Source organism: Oryzias latipes, chromosome 22 (assembly GCF_002234675.1).
Source record: "Oryzias latipes chromosome 22, ASM223467v1".
In the NCBI taxonomy this organism is placed as follows: Eukaryota; Metazoa; Chordata; class Actinopteri; order Beloniformes; family Adrianichthyidae; genus Oryzias; species Oryzias latipes.
Genome location: NC_019880.2, coordinates 22804904 through 22828729, shown reverse-complemented (window position 1 = coordinate 22828729; position 23826 = coordinate 22804904).

The window sequence follows — 23826 nt, the reverse complement described above, 5'->3', positions numbered from 1 at the left end:
ACGGTAGGAACCGTCAACAGCATGGTCCGGTGATCACAAAGGGATATTTTTCTGTACTGGAGCGTGAATTTTCATGTCAAGCTGCTTTCATAAAACATTCAGTAGACAGCGGTGTCCCCTGTCACGGGAGCTGAATCCTGTACAACACCATTGAGATGCATCACAGGTGGAGACGGGGGTAGCAGCACCGTTATGCTGCAGAAATCAGACATCATGACAACATGATGCCGAATGAAAAATTTAGGCTGTTATGAATGCAAACATGCAAACAGTAAAATGTGACAGATGTCTGTTGAGACAGACTCTGCTGCTTTAGTTTTGTAAGAAAAATTATCTCATACAATCATCTAAACTTTTACTGTTTTGTTTTTTAAACTTAAATTTACAGTTCTTTCATTTTTCACTCTACTGCACTGCACTGTATTTTTATCTTGGAATTCACATTTTTAATACAAACTAGCTGATGTGCTTTGCCTCTAACTGTACAATTGTCATGGTGCCTCTGTCAGTTCTCCTCCCCCTCCCCTTCCTCTTCACCTCAGAAGATTGGAACCAGCTGTGGACACTCAGCTCATCTACCTCACCGCCTTCATAAGGAGATCCAGCCCAGCATTCATCGCCAGTTCGTTACATACCTCGGTGCTTGCTTGGTCACCTAGTTATGCTGACTAATCACGTCTTGACTAGCTACTTACCTTGCCTTTTGATCCAATCCCAGGTTCCTATACGAGTGTCCACCTGGGAGATCTTCGTCAAAATCCACTCCTGCCATCCTCGCATCAAGCCACGGTCCGCTCCTGCCACGCCCCGTCTCCCAAGCCCCGACGGTTGCCGTCATCCTCGCCTCAAGCCACGCTCCGCTCCACACACGCCACGTCTCTGCCAGAAGCTCCGAAGGCTCCTCAAACGGTTCATTATAAATGTAGAAACAATTTTTGTTTTAAATCAAATCAGAAATAAAATAAAAAAGATAATCACTATTCTTAAAGTTTAAATTAAATTTAAAGAAGTGTGTATTGTCTTGTCGTAAACCTTAAGATTCACACTAAGTGAACTAGTTATCTAGTTAAAATGCAAAAGTCTCCACAGATGTAAAATGGCACAACATGAAGCGTTTCTTTGAGGTTGATCGATGGGTCCCAATGTCCTTTCAGGAGGCTGTTAAGCTTTTACCAACATGGTTCTTCTTTATTTCTTAATTCCAATGTTTTTATTGCTGGCACATTCTCTTTTGTAATTTGCAACAGCTATAAAGTAATGTCAAATGTTGGATGCTCAGTTACTCATGAGCTTAAATTTGCGATTCAACTCAACACAGTTCTGTCACATTTGGTTAGTTTTAGTCATCTATAATGGCTTAACCTTGATTCAAAGTAAAAGTCGTTTCATCAGCAGAAAAAAAGCTCTCACATCTTGTTACAGATCACTATACATTGTTTTGAATATGTCAAATATTAATATTGCATCAAAAGAAAGTTGATGAGGGGTCAAACCTTACCTTTTAATGTGTGCAAAGGTCATCTCTGATCCATTAATTAACATGAATGTTGAAAGGCTTTACGTTAATGTAAAATCAAAATGGCGACTCCAGAGTGGAAGTGATTGATAGGTTTGTCAAAGAAAGAAATTGGTGCAGAATATGAACTTCCAGATCTGTCATAATTAGTTTGAACAGATGTCTCCACCTTAAGTCACGCCGCTGGAGTTTGCTAAAGTTGCTGTTTTGCTGACGGTCAAATTCCTTTGATCAGGAGACACGATCTGAGATCCTCTTGCCCTTTCTGTGACTAAGCAATTATGACTTAGTGAGGCAGCTCCTGAGCTGAGTCAGCTCAAAACAAAAGCCCTGCTGTCATAACAGTATTGGTGCAAGAAAAAAATTGGAGCTTTTTTGCTGTGCAAACTGGATGAAGCAGTGGTGACCAGCACAGTCTTGACACCTGGAAGAGAAGCGTTTTAATCTGAGAATGCAGAGTTCTCTTCTTGCCATCCTCCATAAAAAAATAAATTAAAAAAAACATCCAACAGACTAAAGTTTGAAGCAAGTTTGAAGTTATTGAATGGCAACAGAAACTCAAATTCATACTTTTTTTCCTGCATCAACAAATTGAGATACTGCTTCAGAAATCAAGCGTCCAGCACCTTAAACAGATATCTATGAGAAACACGAAGAAAAAAGCTCCACACCCAGAGGCAGAACAGGGAGAATCAAAGTATCAACAAAGTGAGGGAGACACAAACAGAGAACAGGGAGCCAATAAAAATACGAGGGGTTACGAAAGCACCCGGAGGTCAACAACAAAAGCTTCACGGGCAAAAATAGGCAACTGTGCCTCAGGATATCAGCTAATGAGCAGAGAACGTCTCTCTTCAGGAATCCGTGAGCACATGTTGTAAAGATGAGGCTACGGGAGTGGGTGATGGTCTGTGGAAAATGATCTTTCATTAGAACATGGAGGAATAAAAACCATCCACCCATTTTCTATCCTTGCTTCTTTCTTTTGGAGGTTATAGGGAGTGTAGAGACATCGGCAAGAGGCGGAGTGCAAAGACAAAAGAGAGAAAAAACATCAATATATGGCACTATTTTAGTGTTCATTCTGGGCTTGTGCAATCTTTTCTATTCTAACATTCTTAATCACTAGCTGCTGTTCCATGTGCAAAAATGTCTTTGATTGGATCAACGATGGGATTAGAACTGAACTGTGGACATGGGCCCCTTCATCTGATTATAACAAATGTTTACATATGCCACACTTTCGATCGGAATAAATCATTTGGACATCTGCAAAACTCTTTAAAACACCGGAAACGACCGTAGTAGAAGAAATAGCGAGTTCTGTTGTAAACAAACAAGCTGCAGCATGGCGCGAGATGATATTCTAAATGTGCTTTTATTATTATTATGACTAATTCAATGAAGTTCATTGTGTCTCCAAGTTTCAACTGTGTTCTTAAATTATTTTTTATCAGACACGGTGTGTTTTTGTACGTTTTAAGGTACGTTTGACTAAAACAAACCGTGTCTGAGAAAAAATAATTTAAGTTAAGTTTAACACAGTTTATTAATATGACTATTATGAAGTGCCTGTTCCCTGATAATTTTCTAAATTAGTGCGGCCAGTGCATGACAGGAAGAAGCAGGGTCACGGTTAGGCTAATACAGGCCAACAACATTTAGCTGTGGATGAACTTTAATTACGTGTTGTCGATGCTGCAATGTGCATCTTGGCTACATGTTATTATGTGGGAGTAGCATCAGTCTTTATTTTGTCTGGACACGACTGAAAACACAAATTCCCATGATTGTTTACACGGTTTCTCAGGACTGATTGGAGTGGCATTTCTGCATTCAAAAGCCTCTGCCAGCTCTAACACCATCCCAAAGCAGCTCCTCTACTCTGAGACACGGTTCTCCTGAGTACACCAGCTCGCTCATGCAGGGCAGTCAGACGGATTGCGGTCTGTAGCCTTCTCTGGAGCGCACACCGAGTCCGGCTGCTCTGCTCAGACATGTTAGCCGGCCGGTCCTCTGGAGCACCACACCGTCTACTCATGAAGTGAGAAGAGAGATATGAAAAAACAGTGTCTTCAAACTCAGATGTTACAACCAATCGATGACGTCATGAATTGATTATCATCACATAATCAGCGTTGTCTCAATTAGGTTTTTGAGCTAGTAGATTCACTGTAAATGTAATATTTTAGTCTGTCTTTTCGAAGATCCTGCTTTTCCTTCTTTTAATGGTCACTGAATAGTTTGTAACCATGGTTACAACTCAAACAACATCCTCATTTGAGTGTAATGTTTTATAGAGCAGCTGCTTTATGGATAAATGAGTGATACATTTTTCATTGAATTTTTCCTAAAAATGAATCTCACTATGAGCTTTAAGATCTTATAGAACTGTAGTCAGCTGCACTTTGAGACAGAAAGCACTGACCAGTTTGTTAACCTGGAAGTGGTTCTCGCTCTTCTAGCTGCTGGAAGTTTTTCTGTGGACGCTCAGAACAGGAAGTCGCGCTGCCACAGCTGCTCCTAAACTCTGTCAGTTTAAGGCTTTTCCCTTTCAGAAGTCTAATTCCCAGTTGCTTTGTTTTGTTGATGTAGCTTTCAAAACAATAACTAAATTTGAACATAAGATGCAGAGTTGATTGGACGACCTGTATGCCAATTACATTTAGCTTGAAATTTTCAGCCAATCAATTGGAGCACCGTTCTTCCAACTGCAGATATGCCTGAGTAACACGCACCAAGACACTATTTTGTGTGTGTGTCTGTATGTGTGCCAATGCTCATGGGCCCCATAAAGCCCAGGGCCCCGGGGCTTCAGCCCAGGTAAGCCCCGCTGACAACGCAGGCCTGCACTCAGCACCACTAGTTCCCATAAATTCCCAGCTGAGGAAGAATAAGAACGTTGACGAGGACCAAGCCTTTATCTGGTAATGATAAATTCCTCCTCCACCCACCGTAGTGCCACAGAGGGGGTCACCGGGGAACCTTGAGCTGATTTATTGAGCTCAAAAAAAGGGGAGAGTTAGGGAGCCACCCTGTGACTGGGTATCTCTGCAATTCTTCATTCGAGTGACGTTTCACTCAACCCTTTAAAAGAGTCCTTTTGAATCCTGCTGTCCTAGAAAATGTGTGTTTCCCAAGATGTCATCAAAAATAAACAAAACAAAAAAAAAAAGGATTAAAGGTCTAATTAACCCTTTTGCTATCCTAGGCACTTTAACATTGGGAGTTGGGTCATCTAGACCCATTAGACCAGGGTTGTCAAACTCATTTTCACTGAGGGCCACATCAGCATAGTGGCTGTCCTCAAAGGGCCAGATATAACTTATACATGTAACTAAATGTAATTAAAAATAAATGTAACTACTCCTTAATGTTAAATAACTCATTTATTTACTATAACTTTTTAAAATGACTATTATGGTTGCATAGTAAACATATGTTTGCTTGTTACTCTAGCATAAATCCTTTTACATTTGATTCTGTCAGGTTAGGATATATGGACAATGTTTAAGTCCTAATGTTTAGTTGCCCAATCCGATATTTCAAGTCCAATTCCCCCTTAGATATGAATAAATACACAACAATTTTTAATTTTTATTCTAAGAAATTAAAAACTTTGATGCTCTCGCGGGCCACATAAAATGACATGGGGGGCCACATTTGGCCCCCGGGCCTTGAGTTTCACACATGTGCACTAGACAGTGCTCTGAACCTTTTCTCTTCAATGATTTGTGATCCTCACTGGTGTCCATGGATTACATGAAATCGTTCCACCTTTTTCCACCTTTGTCATGGTAGGGAGAACACGTCAAAGTAAGGGCGGGGTCATCTAAGATAGCACAAGGGTAAAACTGTATTTGTAAACCACTTTCCCATCAAAAGTTGCACAAAGGGCTTTAAAAACATAAAAAAAAAACAGGCCGTTACAGCCCAAATCTGCATGCTGAATATATCTGCACAAACATAATGTTTGTCTTGTGGACAAACAATAGCCACGTGTTACGGCTGTGGCCGTATTTGGTTTTGTTCTGTTTTTTCTGTGTTTTGTGGATCTTTGGGTTTGTATGTCTTTATTTGTGATTATTTTCAGGTGTGGTGGAAAGGGTGTGGCCTCCCATTGGCCCAGCTGGTGGAGGCAGCCTTCAAAGCCACCACTTGGACCTCCAGCCTGTTGGTCCAAGTCCAAGGTCCATTTTATTTCTAAAATCCTAGAAAGAGTTGTAGTTAAGCAGCTTTACTGCCACCTACAGGACAACAGCCACTTTGAAGACTTTCAGTCGGGGTTTAGACCTCACCACAGTACGGAAACTGCACTAGTTAGAGTCTCTAATGACTTGTTATTGGCCTCAGAAAAGGGACTACTTTCTATTCTGGTCCTGTTGGACCTCAGTGCTGCCTTTGACACTATCGACCACGGTATTTTACTCCATAGATTAGAGCAGGACATAGGGATCAGAGGATCTGCTCTCCAGTGGTTTAAATCCTATCTGTCTGATAGGTATCAGTTCGTTAATGTAAATGGCCATTCCTCTCAGTGCACTCGAGTCAACTATGGAGTCCCACAGGGCTCAGTCTTGGGACCGATCCTGTTTACGCTTTATATGTTACCCCTAGGAAACATAATCAGGAAACACAGCATTAATTTTCATTGTTATGCCGACGATACGCAGTTGTATTTATCCATGAAGCCTGACCAGAATGACCAGATAGAGAAACTGAACGCCTGCATCAGTGACATCAAGACCTGGATGACAATTAATTACCTCCTCTTGAACCCAGAAAAAACTGAGGTCATTATACTTGGTCCTAAAAACCTCAGAGATGCTCTGTCTGCTCAGATAGTCTCCCTGGATGGTATAAGTATAGCCCCCAATTCCACAGTTAGAAACCTTGGGGTTTTACTTGACCAGGATTTATCATTTAAGGCTCATATATCTCAGGCGTGTAGAACTGCCTTTTTTCACCTGCGGAATATTGCTAAGATCAGAAATATACTTTCTAAGAGTGATGCTGAAAAACTCATCCATGCATTTGTTACGTCGAGGCTGGATTACTGTAACTCCTTGTTAGCAGCGTGTCCTAAGAGTTCCTTAAGAAGTCTCCAGCTTGTTCAGAACGCAGCTGCTAGATTGTTAGCTGGAACCAGCAGAAGAGATCACATCACTCCTGTGTTAGTTTCGCTCCATTGGCTCCCAGTTGATTCTAGAATTAAGTTCAAGATCCTCCTGTTAACCTATAAGGCCTTACATGGAATGGCCCCGTCCTATATTAAGGACCTCATAGTCCCTTACCAACCAATCAGAACACTTCGCTCGCAAAATGCAGGACTGCTTGTGGTTCCTAGAATTGGTAAAAGTACTGTTGGAGGTAGAGCGTTTAGCCACCAAGCCCCTGTCTTATGGAATAAACTCCCAGCTCATATAAGAGAGGCCGACTCAGTTTCTACATTCAAAGCTAGACTGAAAACATTCCTCTTTGGACAGGCTTATTGTCAGACTAGTTAGTATTCAGAGATTATTTAACTTAATGTTAGTTTGTTTAAATTAAACTTAATAATAACTATTTCTTTTAAAAGGCTGCTAGAAGTTGAAGCTGGGGTAACTATGGTACACTGGGGTTCTGTCCTCTTTCCTTTTTTACTTCTACCCTTCCTCTCCTCTATTCTTGATCATAATTTATCATTTAGTTCTCCATGCCTCTGTTTGGTGCAGTGCGATTCATGTATTGTCCCTCTTTTCCTCTCCCCTCCTGGGGAGTGGGAGTGCTTCCAGACTCCAGTTGGCTCATCCGTGCTCCAGTTCCTGACCGTTTACCTCGCCTTTGCTCCTGCTCCTACACCTGGCTGTGGATCCTGCCTCTGGCTCATCTCTGGCTCGTCTCTGCTCTGTACCTGACCGAGTACCTCGTCTCTGCTCCTGCTCCTACACCTGGCTGTGGTTCCTGTCTCCGGCTCGACTCGCGCCTTTGACTGTCCCGATAACCACGGCTGGATGAAGCTCGTCTGCTGGACTTTTATATATGTAGTTGTAGATTTAGATAAGTTAATTCTTCTCTAAGATTTCTGGTAAATCGCCTGTCCGTCCTGGGGGAGGATCCCTCCTTCATGTGGGCACCCCTGAGGTTTCTTCGTTTTTTCCGGAATCCGTTTTTTTTGGGAGTTTTTCCTTACCGCGAAGGGGGGTCTAAGGGCAGGGATGCCAGTATAGCTTAGTCAGTTTGTTAGTTCATTTTAGTATTTTTCTATTGAACTCTTTGTATTCGTGATCCTTTTGATTTCATGTTTTACTTCGAAGCCCATCGAGACGACTGTTGTTGTGATTTTGGGCTGTACAAATAAAATTGAAAATTGAAATTGAAATTGAAATTGAATTGGAAGGGAGCCTTGCTGCAACAGTCTCCACTGCAGCTTGGCCCTCTTCTCCATTTTGTTTTTGTCTTCTCCACTTTTTTTAATTTGTGTTGCACTTCGTAGTTCTTTGTAGTTTGTGGTTTTGTCTGTGCCCACTCTGTTTAGTCCTTTGGTTTATAATTTTGTTTAAGTGAAGCTATAGGGGTGAACCGCCATTTTGTTTAGTACATGTTTTTTCCTGTTTTTGTTAGGTTAAAGAGGTTAGTTTTTGTCTTTATTTTCCTTTTCCTTTGTACAGGTAAGATTACATGTTTCAGTTAGTTGGGGTTTTGTTATTTTGGCCTGGGTTCACCCTGAAGCCTTTTAGCTTCACTTTTAGTTCTTGTTGGTTGTTTATTTGTAAATAAATTTGTCATATTTTTATGGAGACATTTGTTTGGTGTTTTTTTTTGTTACAGTTAAACTTATTAGCCAAAAAAACTTTACTTTTTTTATGTTATGCTCTCCTAGCACCTCTAGACTCAAAAGGGGGCGTAACACCACGGTTACATGTGCAAAATGTTTTGATCGGATCAAAGATCAGATTAGAATTTAACCGAATGCCTGGGCCCAGAAAAACTTTCTCCAATTATAACAAGCGTCTACATGGGCCACACCTTTTGTCGGAATAAATATTTTGGGCATTCGCAGTACGGAAGACGAAATGAGTCCCACTGTAAACAAAGTGAACTGCCACATTCATAGCAGCTTGGTAATATACAAGATGATCTTCTAAGCATGCTTTTATTGTTATTGTTTATTGTGACTTCATCATTTTATTTTTAATCCGTGGGGTCAGTGCTTTTTTTTTGTGGCGGAACGGAGCCGCAAGAAGGGTCAGGAGTAGGCTAATACGTGCTAACAACATTTAGCCTTTGATGAACATAAAATCCATGCAGGAAATGCCGCAATCTGCATCTTAGCTGCATGTAAATATGTAGGAATAACATCAGCCTTTACTTTGTCGGGACACGACTGGAAACACAAATCCACGTGATTGTTTGAAGGTTTCTAAGGACTGAGCGGTATTTCTGCTTTAAAAAGCTCACACGCTCTGCTCGGAGACACAGTTCTACCAGGAGACACGGTTCTCCTGAGTCCGGCAGCTCGTTCACATAGTGCTGCGGGACGGATCGCAGTCCAAAGCCTCCCACACGTAACATAGCACCCTCCCCTCCCGTCAAACATAAAGCTATAAGTCCGGCTGCTCTGCTCAGAGACATGGTTCGCTTGGCCCACCGGCAGCCGCGGCCAGGTCGTGCAGGCATAAACCACTCCTCCCTGGCGCCCTCTCCCTTGGGAGAGGCGAGGAGCCTGCGGGGCGAGGGCAGAGTGCAGAGGTGTCCGTGCGTCGCACCAGGTGTCCGTGGAGCAGCCGTTTGGTCCTGTTGGCACTCCAAAGCTTTCTTTGGAGCACCGCACCGTCTATGCGTGACGTTAAACCAGAGCAGTAGTGACCCACAATCGGAATCAACTGTTTACATAGACAACGATCGGATCAGCAATCGACATAACCCACCAATCTCGATCGGACATAAATTTTGATCCCAACGAGTCGGATCGGGGCAGAGTATTCCGATCGGCGTGTTTACATGACGCATTTTTCTTCCGATCAGGCGTTCTTTCAGATTATTTTTGTCCATGTAAACACAGCTAATGTTAAATAAAATATAAAAATAGTTTAAAAAAATCTGTTTCTCAGAGATTTAAAAATGACACAGAATATGCTGAAATACTGACTTTATAAACCACTTTGAGTTTTTTCAGACTACACAAATACAGAAAATGTTATTTTTGACAGAGCTCACACCGATTTTAGAAAAAGCATTTGTGTGGTTGTGCTTGTGTCATGCAGCTAATGTTACCAACTGTTCAGCAATTAGGTGCCATCATTCTCAGATTTTTTTTTTGCATTAATGCGTTGCATTAAAGCATGGATGCATATTGCATTACATAAAAAAGTGACCTTGGTTCTAATTCACTGTATATGAAAATAGGAAAAAGCAGGTGTTCTTCGTTCAAATTGTTTTTCAGTACATTTTTTCTATTTTTTTTTTAAGAACTGCAAAAGCAAAGAACTCCAAACATGGTGGGCTCTAACGTCATCTGTTCATAAAAAGTATAAGATGAGCTGCACATTAAAGCTGAAAAGCCACAATGTGTCTGTGTCATAGACATGATCCGTTTGGTTTATGTGCTCGTCACCATATCTCCAGTCTGTTTTGTTCTTCATGCTGGCTTAGTCCATAAATACTACAGAGCAAAATGTTGAGGAAGTATTATAGTATTATTATTAAGCTTGACCTGTTAGGAGAAGTTACAGCTGGCAGCAGGTCTGGAGTTGCTGTTTGTGGGAATGAGCAGCAGGATGAGGAGGCATATGGTGTCAATTCAGCGCCTAAAGAATTGCGTATCAAAACAGTAAAACTGCGCATCAAAACCCCAAATCCACGAATCAAAATGCATAAGTTGAGATCCAAAACCCACAATTTGCAAACAAAAGATATAACCCAAACCACAATCATATTTCTCAGTTGCTGATTTGTTTTCTCATCATTCTGAAATCGTCGTTTTGAGTTGCGCTTTTATTTTTTCGGTTTTGATTCTAAAACCTGTCGACATGTAAAATCAGTGTCACGTCAGTCAAGGGGAGGCGGGACATCTCCGACGTCTCCTGAAGCTCATTGGCTACCGAATAACACAGAGTCTTATGTCAACAGACCAGTTTTAAAACTAACGGTAAGTTTTTCATGTTTTTCGAATCTTTTAATATATTAAACGATCCAACGTGTACTTTATGTAACCAGAGGTCGCCAGAAAGGTCAGATGAGATGAGCTCCACCAGTAGCTGCTGGTGAAAAAAGATTTTAGAAAGGAAGATGTTGCATGAAAAAGTATTGATGACTATTGATGCGCAATACTTTAGATGCTGAATTGACACCATAGTGACATGCCCAACACAACCACATTGTTGACCCGTTTGAACAGTTCATATTTGTTTGTGAGTTAGCTGAATGATAATGCTAGGCAAAAATCAGCAAAGTCCGTGGGTGACCAGGACAGTCTGTGTCTTCAAGAATTTTTTTCCTTTGATTTTTTTATCAAATATTTTTTTTTTGGAGTTTTTTTTGAGTTTTTTTTTTTTTGGACTACAACGGTGGTAGCTTTATAACAAGAAGATAAGGACACGTCTACAACTTCCGCTATTCGAACATGTTGGTCCACTGTTGGACAAAGATTCACAATAATGAGAACTTGTGATGGTTTTGAGATTATTTATGGTGATTTACTCAGAAATTGCTATTGTTTGTCTGGGGCTTTTTTATTTACTTCATTGACAGTCCCTCTGCTACTTTACATGCAACATCAAGACAGATCTTAAATCTTAGAACTATATTTATCAAAAAACTCCAGCCGTATTTCATTGTTCTGCATCACCACAAACAAAAAACAAACAGTTCGTAACTAATGCATTCGGAACATTTAGCTCTGCAATGCAAACTGGCGATATGGTGACGAGCACATAGACAAAATGGATCATTTCTATGACACGGACACATTGTGGCTTTTCAACTTATAAATGAATTTTATCTTAGCCCCAGCCTGTTTGGAGATCTTTGCTCCTCGCTTTTATAAAAATACTAAACACAAAAAATGAAAAAGTACAACAAAGAACACCAATTTTTCTTTATTCGTTGAATGCTTGAAAACCGAGAAAAATTAGGACTTTTTCAAGACAGCAGTGCAAACTTGAGACATGAAACATCTTTCTGTCCCCTTTTTTTCCACCACTGATGATTCCTTTTCCTCAGTGCAAACAACAATGCAGACTGATGAGGGCTAACACCTGTTCTCCTGACAAAGTCAAAGCAGGTAAGTCGGGCTGAAGGATTGCAGAAGTACATCAAACCAAAGCTTCACCACTGCCTCTCAAATCGCTCCCTCCCCGGAGCTCTGAGCACTGCAGTTTTGACAGCAAAAGAGTGCGTGGACATTGTTTTTGGAGGCATTGATGCCTCCTGAGACCTTGTGTGGACAATTTTACATTTGCTCGTTCATCCCAGAAACTCTACTAAACAAATCATTTTAGCTGTGTCAGAAAATGTGTGAATAAGCTGCTTCAGTTGGCGGGGAGACTTTGATTAAAACTGTTTCATCAATGTTCCTGAAGTTGGACTGAATAGCGAAAGGTTTATTTCTTGGAAAGCGTTTGAAGTTGCTAAAATGCTTTTGCAATATTGGCAGTGTTGATGTCATGTAAAAAGAACTGAAACTTTTAACTACAGCCTTACGGACGTTGATGAAGTGTCAAAAGTTTCAAACATAAGGCCTGATAATAACACTCCAAATGTAAGTGAACAATTCAGCTAACTGAACAGCAGTGGTGTCGTAACTGGAGCTTAGTTATAATGATTTTGAACAACAGGAACCTTTTAATTATGGTTTTAACTGTCAGAGACAATCACTCTTCTTTGTGTGCCAGCATTTTAAGAAGTTTGCCCAACTGGGATCTACAGCAGTGCTTTTGTTAGAATGTTTTTAAAAATTTCTGCTATCGAGCTTTCTTAGAATAAAAGGAGCCGGCAGTCATCCAAATACAATTATCTATCATTACAGTAATATAGTCCACAAGCATATATACTTTAAATCCTTTCTGTTTGTGTCAAATTTGAAGAAAAAAAAGTGTAAATGGCCGATACTTTTTTCTACCTTGTTTTAAGGCTCAAACAGTCACAGTCCTATCCACTAACATGTTTACACACTGATGGCGGCTCTACTACTGAACATTGGCACCAACACTTAACCACCCGGAGCAATGTGGTGTTCAGTGTCTTCCCAAGGAACACTTTCACACGTGGACGGGCAGGGTGGGAAGAGAATCTGCAATCCTCTGAGCAGAGGTCAACCACTCTACTTCTACTTCTGCGTCACGGCCACCCGCCAATAAGTAGGACAAAAAAAGCCAAAAGTTGTTGGAACACATGAATTTGGAGTGCTGTTGAGCTAAAGACCAGATGGTCACCTGGACTGTCAGGTTTTGAATAAGCTGGACCCAAAAGCAGACAGAGATTAGGTTAGAAGTAGGGAAGTTTATTGAAAGTAGAAATATGGATGGCTGATCCAGTGAAAAGGCAAGTGGGCAGTAGGTCCAGAGAAGTTCATTGATGGCGTAGAGGGGACGAATCCAGAAAGATTTGATGTGACTTGACTTGATGAGACTAGATTGGATTTGGCTTGACTAGAAGTGACCTGGCGTTAGGTGGCTTTGCTTAGCTAGATGTGGCTTGGCTTGGTTTGGCTTGCCTGCAGCGATGGGTGAATTATTCCATAGAGAAGCAAGCAAACCAACAATAGCTGGTCAAGTTATTTAGTCGGGTTCGGACCGGGTTCCGCTTTAATGCCCGCGGGCCTGTGTCGGGTCGGGTTGGATTTTTTAGGCCCGATCTTACCTCTAGTCTGCGTGAGGTAAAGACCATTATGAAAGTACATCAAAACACTGACACACATTAGTTCTTAAGAAAGCATGTCAATGTTGTCAGCTTCTAAACCGATCACTGTTCATTTTTAATATCTTAGACGTGAACCAGACCCGTACTCTTCTGTATTAGTCTTTTAGATTGCACAGCTTCATCAGTATTAACTGGGATTTTGTCAGATGAGATACATTTTCAATGTATCTATCAAGTGGTCTAAACATTCTTGTGCAAAGTACTTTAAAACTTAATTATTAATCATTATAGATTATTTGTTATTGTGATTTAAATAAAAAGCTCACCTTGCAACATGACTGTCTCAGAATCTCAATGTGTTACTCAACTGCTGGATTTCTTCTAAATTAAAATTTGATGATGCCAAAAAGATTAATTTTTTCTAAGTGACAAATATTCTGAAATATATTCAACATTTAGATGGTAGATAGGGAAAAAATTCACACAGAATCATCAAAACTGGACAATAGAAGATGGAAAAACGTCTGGTCTGATGAGTCTCCACTTCCGCTGCCACATTCGGATGGTAGGGTCAGACAACATGAAAGCATGGATCCGTTCTGCTATATTCTGGTTTTTGACCATGAAAAGGTGGATCGTCCTCTCTGGTCAGGTGAAGATCTTCTGCCCCAAGTGCAGAAGTTTAAGTAGCTTTGGTTCTTCTTCACGTGTTGGAAGGATGAAGCTTAAGACTGAAGTGGCTCTGTCTGAAGCATCCAAGAAGCTTCCCAGGGAGGTATTCAAGACATTTTCCTCTGGCGGAAGATGCAGAATACACTGGGGGAACTATATTTCTCTTTTGGCCTGGGGACATTTTGATTCTGTTGTTTCTGTCGAGAGGAAGGTCTAGGCATTTCTGCTTAGACTGCTGCCATCCACCTCCGGATTAATGGAAAAAGATTGGTAGACGGAAAACAATGTTTATTTTTTGAAAAGTAAAAGCACAAGAAGTTTTTACTTCTTGTGCTTTTTGTGCTTTGACTTTTTTAAATCAAGAAGGAATACCAATGGCTAGAAAGGGCTGGCCTACAGGACAGCATTGAAGCGCTCATCCTGGCATTTCAGGAACAAGCCCTGAGCACCAGAGCCATAGAGGCTCAGATCTACCACACCAGACAAGATCCAAGTTGTAGGCTGTGCAAAGAGGCGCCTGAAACAATCCAGCACATAACTGCAGGGTGTAAGATGCTGGCAGGTAAAGCATACATGGAGCGCCACAATCAAGTGGCTGGAATAATATACAGGGACATGTGTGCAGAATATGGACTGGAAACCACACAGTCAAAATGGGAAACACCTCCGAAGGTGGTAGAGAATGAGAGGGCAAAGATCCTGTGGGACTTCCAGATCCAGACTGACAGGATGGTAATGGCGAACCAACCAGACATTGTAGTGGTGGATAAAGAACAGAGGAAAGCCGTTGTGGTGGATGTGGCAGTGCCAAGCGATGGGAACATCAGGAAGAAGGAACATGAGAAACTGGAGAAATACCAGAGACTCAGAGAAGAACTGGAGAAAGCCTGGAAAGTGAAGGTGACAGTGGTGCCTTTGGTAATTGGAGCACTCGGGGCAGTAACCCCCAAGCTGGAGGAGTGGCTACAACAGATACCTGGAAAGACCTCAGACCTCTCAGTCCAGAAAAAGCGCAGAGCTAGGAACAGCTAAATATATATATATGTAGGGGTATAATGGTTAAGTGTAACCCTTGTGCTATCCTAGGCACTTTGACATTGGGAGTTGGGTCATCTAGACCCACTAGACAGTGCTCTGAACCTTTTTTCTTCAATGATTTGTGATCTTCACTGGTGTCCATGGATTACGTGAAATCTTTCCACCTTTGTCCACCTTTGTCATGGTAGGGAGAACATGTCAATGTAAGGGTGGGGTCATCTAAGATAGCACAAGGGTTAATAACGATTTCATTCGATTCAATATTTGTGTTTGCTGATTCGATTCACTTCGACTTTGGTTAATTTTGAACGATCCAATTCACTGACCTAAAATGGATCCAGAACATCTTTATTCAAAACTTCCAACAGTGTGACTCAGAAAAATTCCTGCCACTGAATAGTGGAGTTTTCCAGCTTCTTGGATTTCTTCCAGATCATCAAGTTTAAATGAAATATGTGTCCAAACAAACAAGTGATCTAGAATGAATGTCAATTCCTTTTACATGTTAGTTTCCCAAAGTTCAGCCCACTGTTGTTTTTCCACATCCAAAGAATCCAAATGGAACATTCTTAGAACATTCAATTACACTGTATGGCCGCATCAATGTACTAAATAAGTGTTTTCACATCGGACTAGAATGATGGACTGATCCGTTTTTGCTGCATCACATTTGTGTTGTCCGCTGTGATACACTTGGTCGTTTGTACATTACAGTAAAATAAACCTACCATACCTCAATCCGGATAGTTTTTTCCAAGATCAGTTTGATTATCGATTTATTTCTATTTCGTGATGAGCACAGGCTGTAATTAAACATGCCAGCTTCCTATTTCAGTGTCCATAATGTCCTCTTTCGTGCGCACATAAACTTAAGCATAAAGTCACCTGAGCTAATTTAAATACTCTAAATATGCAGTATAAACATTTTCAGCTCTTCAAATCATTATCTATATACATGTCTAAGCCTGTAAAAATAATAAGATCAAATTATTTTTGTGATATTTTAAAAAAATTTTAAATAAAGAACTGCTGGTAATTTTGGTGTGTCCTGTGTATCGACGAAATGCAACAGGAGGTTTTTTAAAGTAAAAAAATATTTTTAACAAACTGCAGAGGATCGAATTTCACCGTGTTTGTGTGGGTGCTGTTGTTTGTGAGTTTCTTGATCCTTGCCTCACAACACACCGGGGGACTCCTCATGGTGTGAGAGGTCAGAGCAGTCCTGCAGAGAGTTTCAGCACAGACGGGATCATTCAAGGTACATTTTATTGACAGGCAGGTGTCAAGCTGGGACGTGAGTCAAAGCAGAACAGTTTTTTCACCTTCGAAAATGTAAAATTGCTGATTCAAGATTTGACAACTGCACGGCTTATTTTGTGCATCTCTGAAAATCCAAGCAACAGCAGACCTGCTGCAGTGAAACAGCTGGAGTTCTGAGCACAACTCTACGATAGCCCTCATACCTTATGATGCCAAAAAACTTCAATACCATACATTTACGGATGGTGTGTAAATGAAAGTGAATTGGAGCAATAATACTTCAAGTAAGAATAAGTAAGAATAAACTCATCATCTGTACATTTACAACCTTTCATCAGCATAGATGCCAGTGCCACACAGCCTCACACACTCATCTCTCGCTGTGCTTGAACCTTGGCAGATGAATTCATGATAGATTCTATGCATGTCAGTATAAGTATTCTCTGACATGGAAAGCACATGAAAATAAATGTAGACATACAAGAAATTTGGCATTGATCTAAAGCAGACATGTCCAAAGTCTGGCCTGTGGGCCAAATGCGGCCCTACTTAAAATTTCTACCGGCCTGCAGGCTCCTTCCATAAAATCAATAATATTCGGCCCTCAGGACTTTCTTAAAACTGTGCGTATAATGTATTGATTGTGGTTGGTTAAATTACCTTTGTGTATTCACCAGGAAGAGGCGGTACCAGACAAAACATGCCCTCTGCGACAACCTAACAGGGAATGAACGGTGTGAAAAATTGACTAATTGACTGTGATTTTGGTAAAAACCTATTTAGATGTATTTGTTCTATTTGAATAACTGAATAGTATGTCATTGCAATGTTGTCTATTACCAATATATTACATTATGTAAACGTTATCCAGAGACTTCTAATAATAATTCCTGCTGATTAATATTGCTGTCTCTGCTTCAAACACATTTCTGGTTTGGCACAATAGCAAATCTTTGGCTTGTTTTAAAGAAAGCTCACCTCTGCTCTGCAGCATTTTGTAAGAAGGGCAGTTTCGCAGACTTTATGTCGCTTCAGCAAACTAAACAATGAATGTTTGAGTTTCTCAAAGGGGATCTCTTATGTATCATTTTTAAAACCTGATTTTATTTTGACAGTATCACTTACACTGCATATACAACTGTGCTACTTTAACTACCATGTTTTGGGTGCCATGTTTTTTGTTTTTCTGCTGAATATGAGAAAAGTTTTGGTCAAATGTGGTATTATATTGTTTCAACATTCCATTGTTGTATTTTTCCTTGGGCAGAAAACTGATCTCACTGCCCGTCTCTAAGTGGCTCCATCTGGCAATGTTTCATGCAGTATTAATAAATAAGCAGATGCCAAGTTGAAGACAGCATGCATACTTTTGCTGGAAGCACTGAGTTAGAAACCAGTTCACAATCAGTTTATTTGTGCAAGTTTACAGTCAAGCCTCGCTGGCTTCAGGGAAAACCTGTGTGGATGAATAGAGTTGACTGCTCATCCACATGAGGTAAAAAAATTCTCTCAACATTTTGGTTTAAATTACCTGCAAGACGTACAACTGGTTAGAAGAGGAACATCTCTGCAAGAAAACTGCCAACCAGTTTTTGAACCCTGTGGGGTCAGTGGCGATGTCCAAATTCCCTCTCTACTACCTTACTATTAAAAAACTTTAAAGTGCCCTGGACTTTAAAGGCAATTTGGACAACATGCTCTTGTTTTTTAAACAGCAAATAGGACATTGCTAGTTTGTCTAAATGGAAATCTAGAAATATAAACATTTGACAGAGACTATTTATGAATCTACTGTGTTGTGAAGATGAAAACGTGGATAAAAAAACTAAAGAAATCAAAATACATTGATTTTTGCATTGTGGTCTACACTTGCTGGCCACTTCATTAGGCACACCTGTTGCTCATTGACATACATTTCTAGTCAGCCAATCACATGACAGCAACTCAATGAATTTAGGCATGTAGACATCAACCCGAGCATTAGAAAGGGGATTAAAGTGACTTTAAATGTGGCATGGTTGTTGGTGCTAGACGGGCTGGTCCGAGGATTTCAGAAACTGCTGAACTACTGGGATTTTCATTCACAACCATCTCTAGAGTTTACAGAGAATGGTCAAAAAAAGAGAAAATATCAAGTGAGCGGCAGTTCTATGGGCAGACATGTCTTGTTGGTGTCAGAGGTCAGAGGAGAATGACTAGACTGGTTCCAGCAGATAGAAAGACAACAGGAACTCAAAGAAGCACTGGTTCCAACCGAGGTCTGCAGAAGAGCATCTTTGAACGAACAACACGTCCAACCTGGAGGCAGATGGACGACAGCAGCAGAAGACCACAGCGGGTACCACTGCTGTCAGCTAAGATCAGGAAACTGAGGCTACAATTCACACAGACTCACCAAAACTGGACCATAGAAGATGGAAAAACGTTGTCTGGTCTGATGAGTCTCCATTCCTGCTGCCACATTGTAGGGTCAGAATTTGGCATCAACAACATGAAAGCGTGTATCCGTCCTGCCTTGGATCAAAGGTTCAGACTGGTGGCGGTGGTGTCATGGTGGGGGGAAATTTTCTCTGCACACTTTGGGCCCCTTTGAGTTTCAATGCCACAGCCTACCTGAGAATTGTTGCTGACCATGTCCATCCCTTTCTGTCCACAGTGTTCCATCTTCTGATGGCTACTTCCAGCAGGATGAGGCGCCATGTCATCAAGATGGAATCATCTCAGACTGGTTTCTTGAACATAACAATGAGTTCACTGGATTAGGACACCCTAACAAAGTTGTGAATGAACTACTTTTTCTCATGTTGAAACACTTAATGACTCATGTCTGTAAATGGTGCTTTATAAATAAACTTTCCTTACTTGCTAATGGTGTACTCAGTAGTGAGAAGTGAAGGAACCCAACAGTCCAAAAATTTATCTTTATGTAATACTTAATCAGAAGAGTAAATGAAACCGTCCCTTCATCTTGGTCCCTTTTTTTTACTTTTCATCATGAATAACGTTTCTTCTCAAACATAATCCTGTCATGCAGCACTGCCTGCTGCGCTCCACAACAACGTTTGGCATCGTCTGCAGAACTACATCAGTGAACTTTAATGTGATCAGATATGCAGGGAAGTTAGTCAACAGTACACCCAGGCTGCCTCCATTTCCTCCCTCGCAGCACCAGCCTCCCATCAAAAGGAATCCCGCACACAGGATTAACTGCAGAGTCATTTTCTCTGCATGATCACACAGATCTACCCTCTGCATGCTTTTGCAGAAATTTTATCAGCTGATCTTTGCCATTGTAGAGGAACCTTTTTTTCCACCAGCCATGCTGCTGTCAGCAGCTCAAACCGAAAGCTGATTACAAGGCAGAATTATCTAGATTGCTTGTCTTTTTTAGCATCCAGAGATATCGCAGTCCCAAAGAATAGAGAAAGGTACTCACCTCGCACACACTTGTTTATTTGATAATATCGTTTACGATAAGTCCCCATTCCCAAGCTCCACCCCAAACAATATAAATGTATATGAGGGAAAACCAGGGCAAGACTGAATCGGAATTTCAATAGATCACATTTTCTCCAGACTTGCAATTTTGGCTGAGGACCACCGAAGACAGAATATTGATCGGCAGCGCTGATACTTGTGTTTTCAAGACGTGTTTTCTGGGAGAAACTAACATATCTAATGAAAGCAGCACCAGTAAAAACACCCACAAAGCTCTCTTCTACACGCAAGTGTCACAGGTTGTTATTTTCCAGCGACGTGAATTCTTCCTCTGATGTGCCCTCCCTCCCCCAGCGCGCTATGAACACCTCAACGACCCCTTCAGTGCATTCAACAGAAATATCAACTGCTGTTCGGCTTACTGATTCACACTTCTGGAAGGGTGCTCAGACTCGTGGGGATAAAGAGACAAGAGTGTGATGATGGGTCATTCGTTTTTGTTTTATTGCTTAAAATGCTCTGTTCCTTTGAGGAACAGGCAATTTGGTGTCAGACAAACCAAAGCTGTGGTGTTCTTCAGAAAATTGACACTGAACAGGTAGAAAAAGCAACAAAAGATCCAAATCAGTCAGTACATGTTAAGATAAATGAACTGCTTGAGGCAAAACGTGATTATGCATTTGTGAGTGCTTGTCGTTGCTGAAGCTTTAAAGAGACTTTGGTTTTTAATACTAAAAGGCAATTAAAACAAAGCCTCAAATAGGAATTGAACTGCTTTCAAATAGTAATGGCTAAAATTAGAAATGAAAAAGCCCAAAAATAACATTTGTAGACAGCATTAAATGACATAAACCCCACTATATACACTGATTTAGCTGTGTTATTATGGAATTGTTTTTCAAAATTAAATTATCATTAAAAGAGACAGAAAATTACCATTGGTTTTAAATGTTTTACTGATGAGATCATTTCAGGTCATTTCCAAAAGTTAAAGAAATCATAGATAGCAAATCTATTTGGAATATTAAATCATAAACTGATTTTAGAAATAACTAAATGAAAATGATGCAGCTTTGCTGACATAATTGCTCCTAATCAGACAGATTTGGACATATATATTCAGTGTATTAAATTACAAGTTACTCAAATAGAATTTGATTCATTGCTTGAAAGGGATTGGGAAAAAGTGAACTTATATAATTCCAGCCTTAATATGTTTTATTGTTTTTTTTTACATAGTTGCTATAATCCTTTTCATAATATATATTTAAATTTCTTAATACTATTTCAGTTCATTATTTATGGAGTGATTAAGATGAAGAGCTTATTGGTTATCATCTGTGGATATTACATTATTAAGGAATTCATTACGTGATGTGATGAAAAAGGTTGAAAAAGGAAACATGGTAAAGAAATTCAGAAAGTGTGTGAAGTCCTGACTGCTTAGAGATGATTACGTTGAAAAGGTTTATGGTTGGGGCTTTTATCAGATGTTTTAAGCTGTCTTTTTGCTGAACATATTTAGAGCTCAACATGATTAAAAATGCATTTCCATTTATTTTTAATGATCATTTAAAGGGCCTATATCATGTAAAATTAAATTTTTTGAGCTTTTAAGTGTATTCCTCACAGAAAACAACCCCACAGCGGTATTTTGATCCATTCACGCATTTCTGAGTATTCCTCTAAAAGCCTGCAGTCTTAGCACTCACCCTTCCCCATCCACAAAAACAAGTGGCTCCTCAAATTGTGACATCACAAAGTGAGGAACAGCCCCTTCCAGGAAGAGTCAGCACCGCCCCCAGGCCACTTTCTCTCTGGAGCTAGCGGTGATTTGCTACATGCTTTCCTTTTGTATGATAAGGTAGTCACTTCAAAATAGGATAACCCCCTTCCAGCCTGTCCTTATTGATTAGGTGAAGGAACGCGAAACTTAGAGTTGAGACTGAGTTGGTTTGAAGTGAAAAGATTTAGAAGGTGCTCACGCTCATCGCATGGACAGGTCTCGCTGCTGTTCTGAGCCCGAGCTAGAGCCAAAGAAAATATTGTGAACCTGTTGCAGTTAAAAGCCGTCATCTGTACTCACCTGCTAGCATAAGTTTCCGAGTGTGAAGTGATTTCCCTCCCCACGCACGTCCTGAAGAGTTGTGCAATCGCCGTCACCAGGAAAGCACAGCCCGACAATCAAACTCGGCAAAAGTTTAGATGTTGCTTTCTGTTGGAGAATTGCAGTCGGCTGCTGAGGCCGACTCTAAGATGAAATGGGCGGCACCCACAAGCAGCGAAAGGGGGAGCCTCAGAGGTCGAGTCATCTTCCTTCTGAACTGTGAAAGTAACTCATATTTCATTCAAGTCATTGTGTGTGTACCAAATGTAATATATGATCATATATATATATATATATATATATATATATATATAGATATATATATATATATATATAGATATGGTTTACTCTGAAAGGCTGAAGAATAGCATAAAAAGTAAGAAAAACAACAACAAACACTCATATGAGAATGGTGGAAGCAATTGAAAACACCCTAAAGAATCAGAAAGAAGCTCTGCACTGTGGTGCACTGTTGCCTCACAGTGTATTGGCTCAAATCCCGACTGGAACATTTCTGTGTGGAGTTTGCATGTTCTGTTCTTGCACGTGTGGGTTTTCTCCGGACACCCGTGTTTCCTCCCAAAACAAATGCTTCATGCGTCACTGTAAAATCGGATGTTTTGCTTTAAGAGTTCCTGCTCAAAGGAGGCCCAAACAGGAGGGCTGTCAGAATGGCAAGCTGCCCCGTTTTAACTGTAAGATTCACATGAGTGCCCCCACCCTCGCTCTCCTTTCAGCTGATCTACCCCTGGCTCAGTCTCATTAACGAGTTTTGGAGATGGGAGGTTTTTCGCAGGTGGGGAGGTAGTTTCATTGAGCATGAAGGCCAAATTCTCTGCATCCCACAGCAACACCAAGGACGGCGCTCTGAGGACAGCGGAACCATAGCCGAGGCCGCGGCTCATATAAAATGCAGTTTCACATAATAGGAGCACGCTGAAAACTAATAAACCAAGCTGATAATGAGGCTCTCCCTCAATTTCTGCAACATTTTTCCAATAAGAATCATCCGTGCATTTCATAGACAAAAAACATCTGTGCAGCTCCGGTCTAATATGTTTGGTAATTGTTAGTGAAGGGCTCAGTGAATAAATCATGATTTTTGTCAATAGCTATTAAAGGTTAGAGAGCCAATAAGAAGGTTATTCATTGCTTTAATAATGCAACTGATATTAGAGGGTCGTTGCAATACAGAGTATCTGTATGGCTGAAGAAGTAAATATTAGACTCCAATCCAGACTGTATTAAATCACTTTTTCTTTTTTTTTCAGGGGTAAGGCCTGTCGCTCAACAGAAAGCTGACTGGACAGGCCAAGAACCAAATCACCAACTCTCCAATAAGTCAGATGGTGGTTCTCGCTCTTGAACTGAAGCCATCCTCAAATGGTGCATATTATTTTTTGGCCTTTCGCAACCCAAATCTGCTCATTGACAAACCCATAGGAATGAAGAGGATGGTTTCCACTGAGTTTACCATGGCCTGGATGTTTACTGTGCAATTTTTCAATATTCTTTGTTTAAACTTTAGGCTTTTTAACAGAGAGAACAAGTGTTTGGAATAACATTTGTTCTTAGACAGTGATGTCCCTTTGCCCTATAATGAAAGCTTGTATTCTGAGTCTGAAAGGGTCTGAAGGTCCGTCTGGGTCAAAGACTCACCGCTTTTATGTTTTACACCTTTTACTGCCTTCTTTCAGCTCGGCACAGCAGCCTGAGACCTGCTGGTAAATCTCAGTCATTCATATTTAACAGTGCTGTGTAAATATTCCATTTGAGGAAATGGATCCCCCAAAAGGCCTAGCAGCAAGGTTGGGGACTCTGGGGTGGAAATGTCTTTCACCTGAGCTGAAGAAACCAAGCTAATCAAAGAGCTAGTGGCAAGTGAGAGAAGTAACTCAAGTGTCTGGATGCTGTGAGACTGTCTAGCTAACACATCTTTGCAGCATCGCATAAC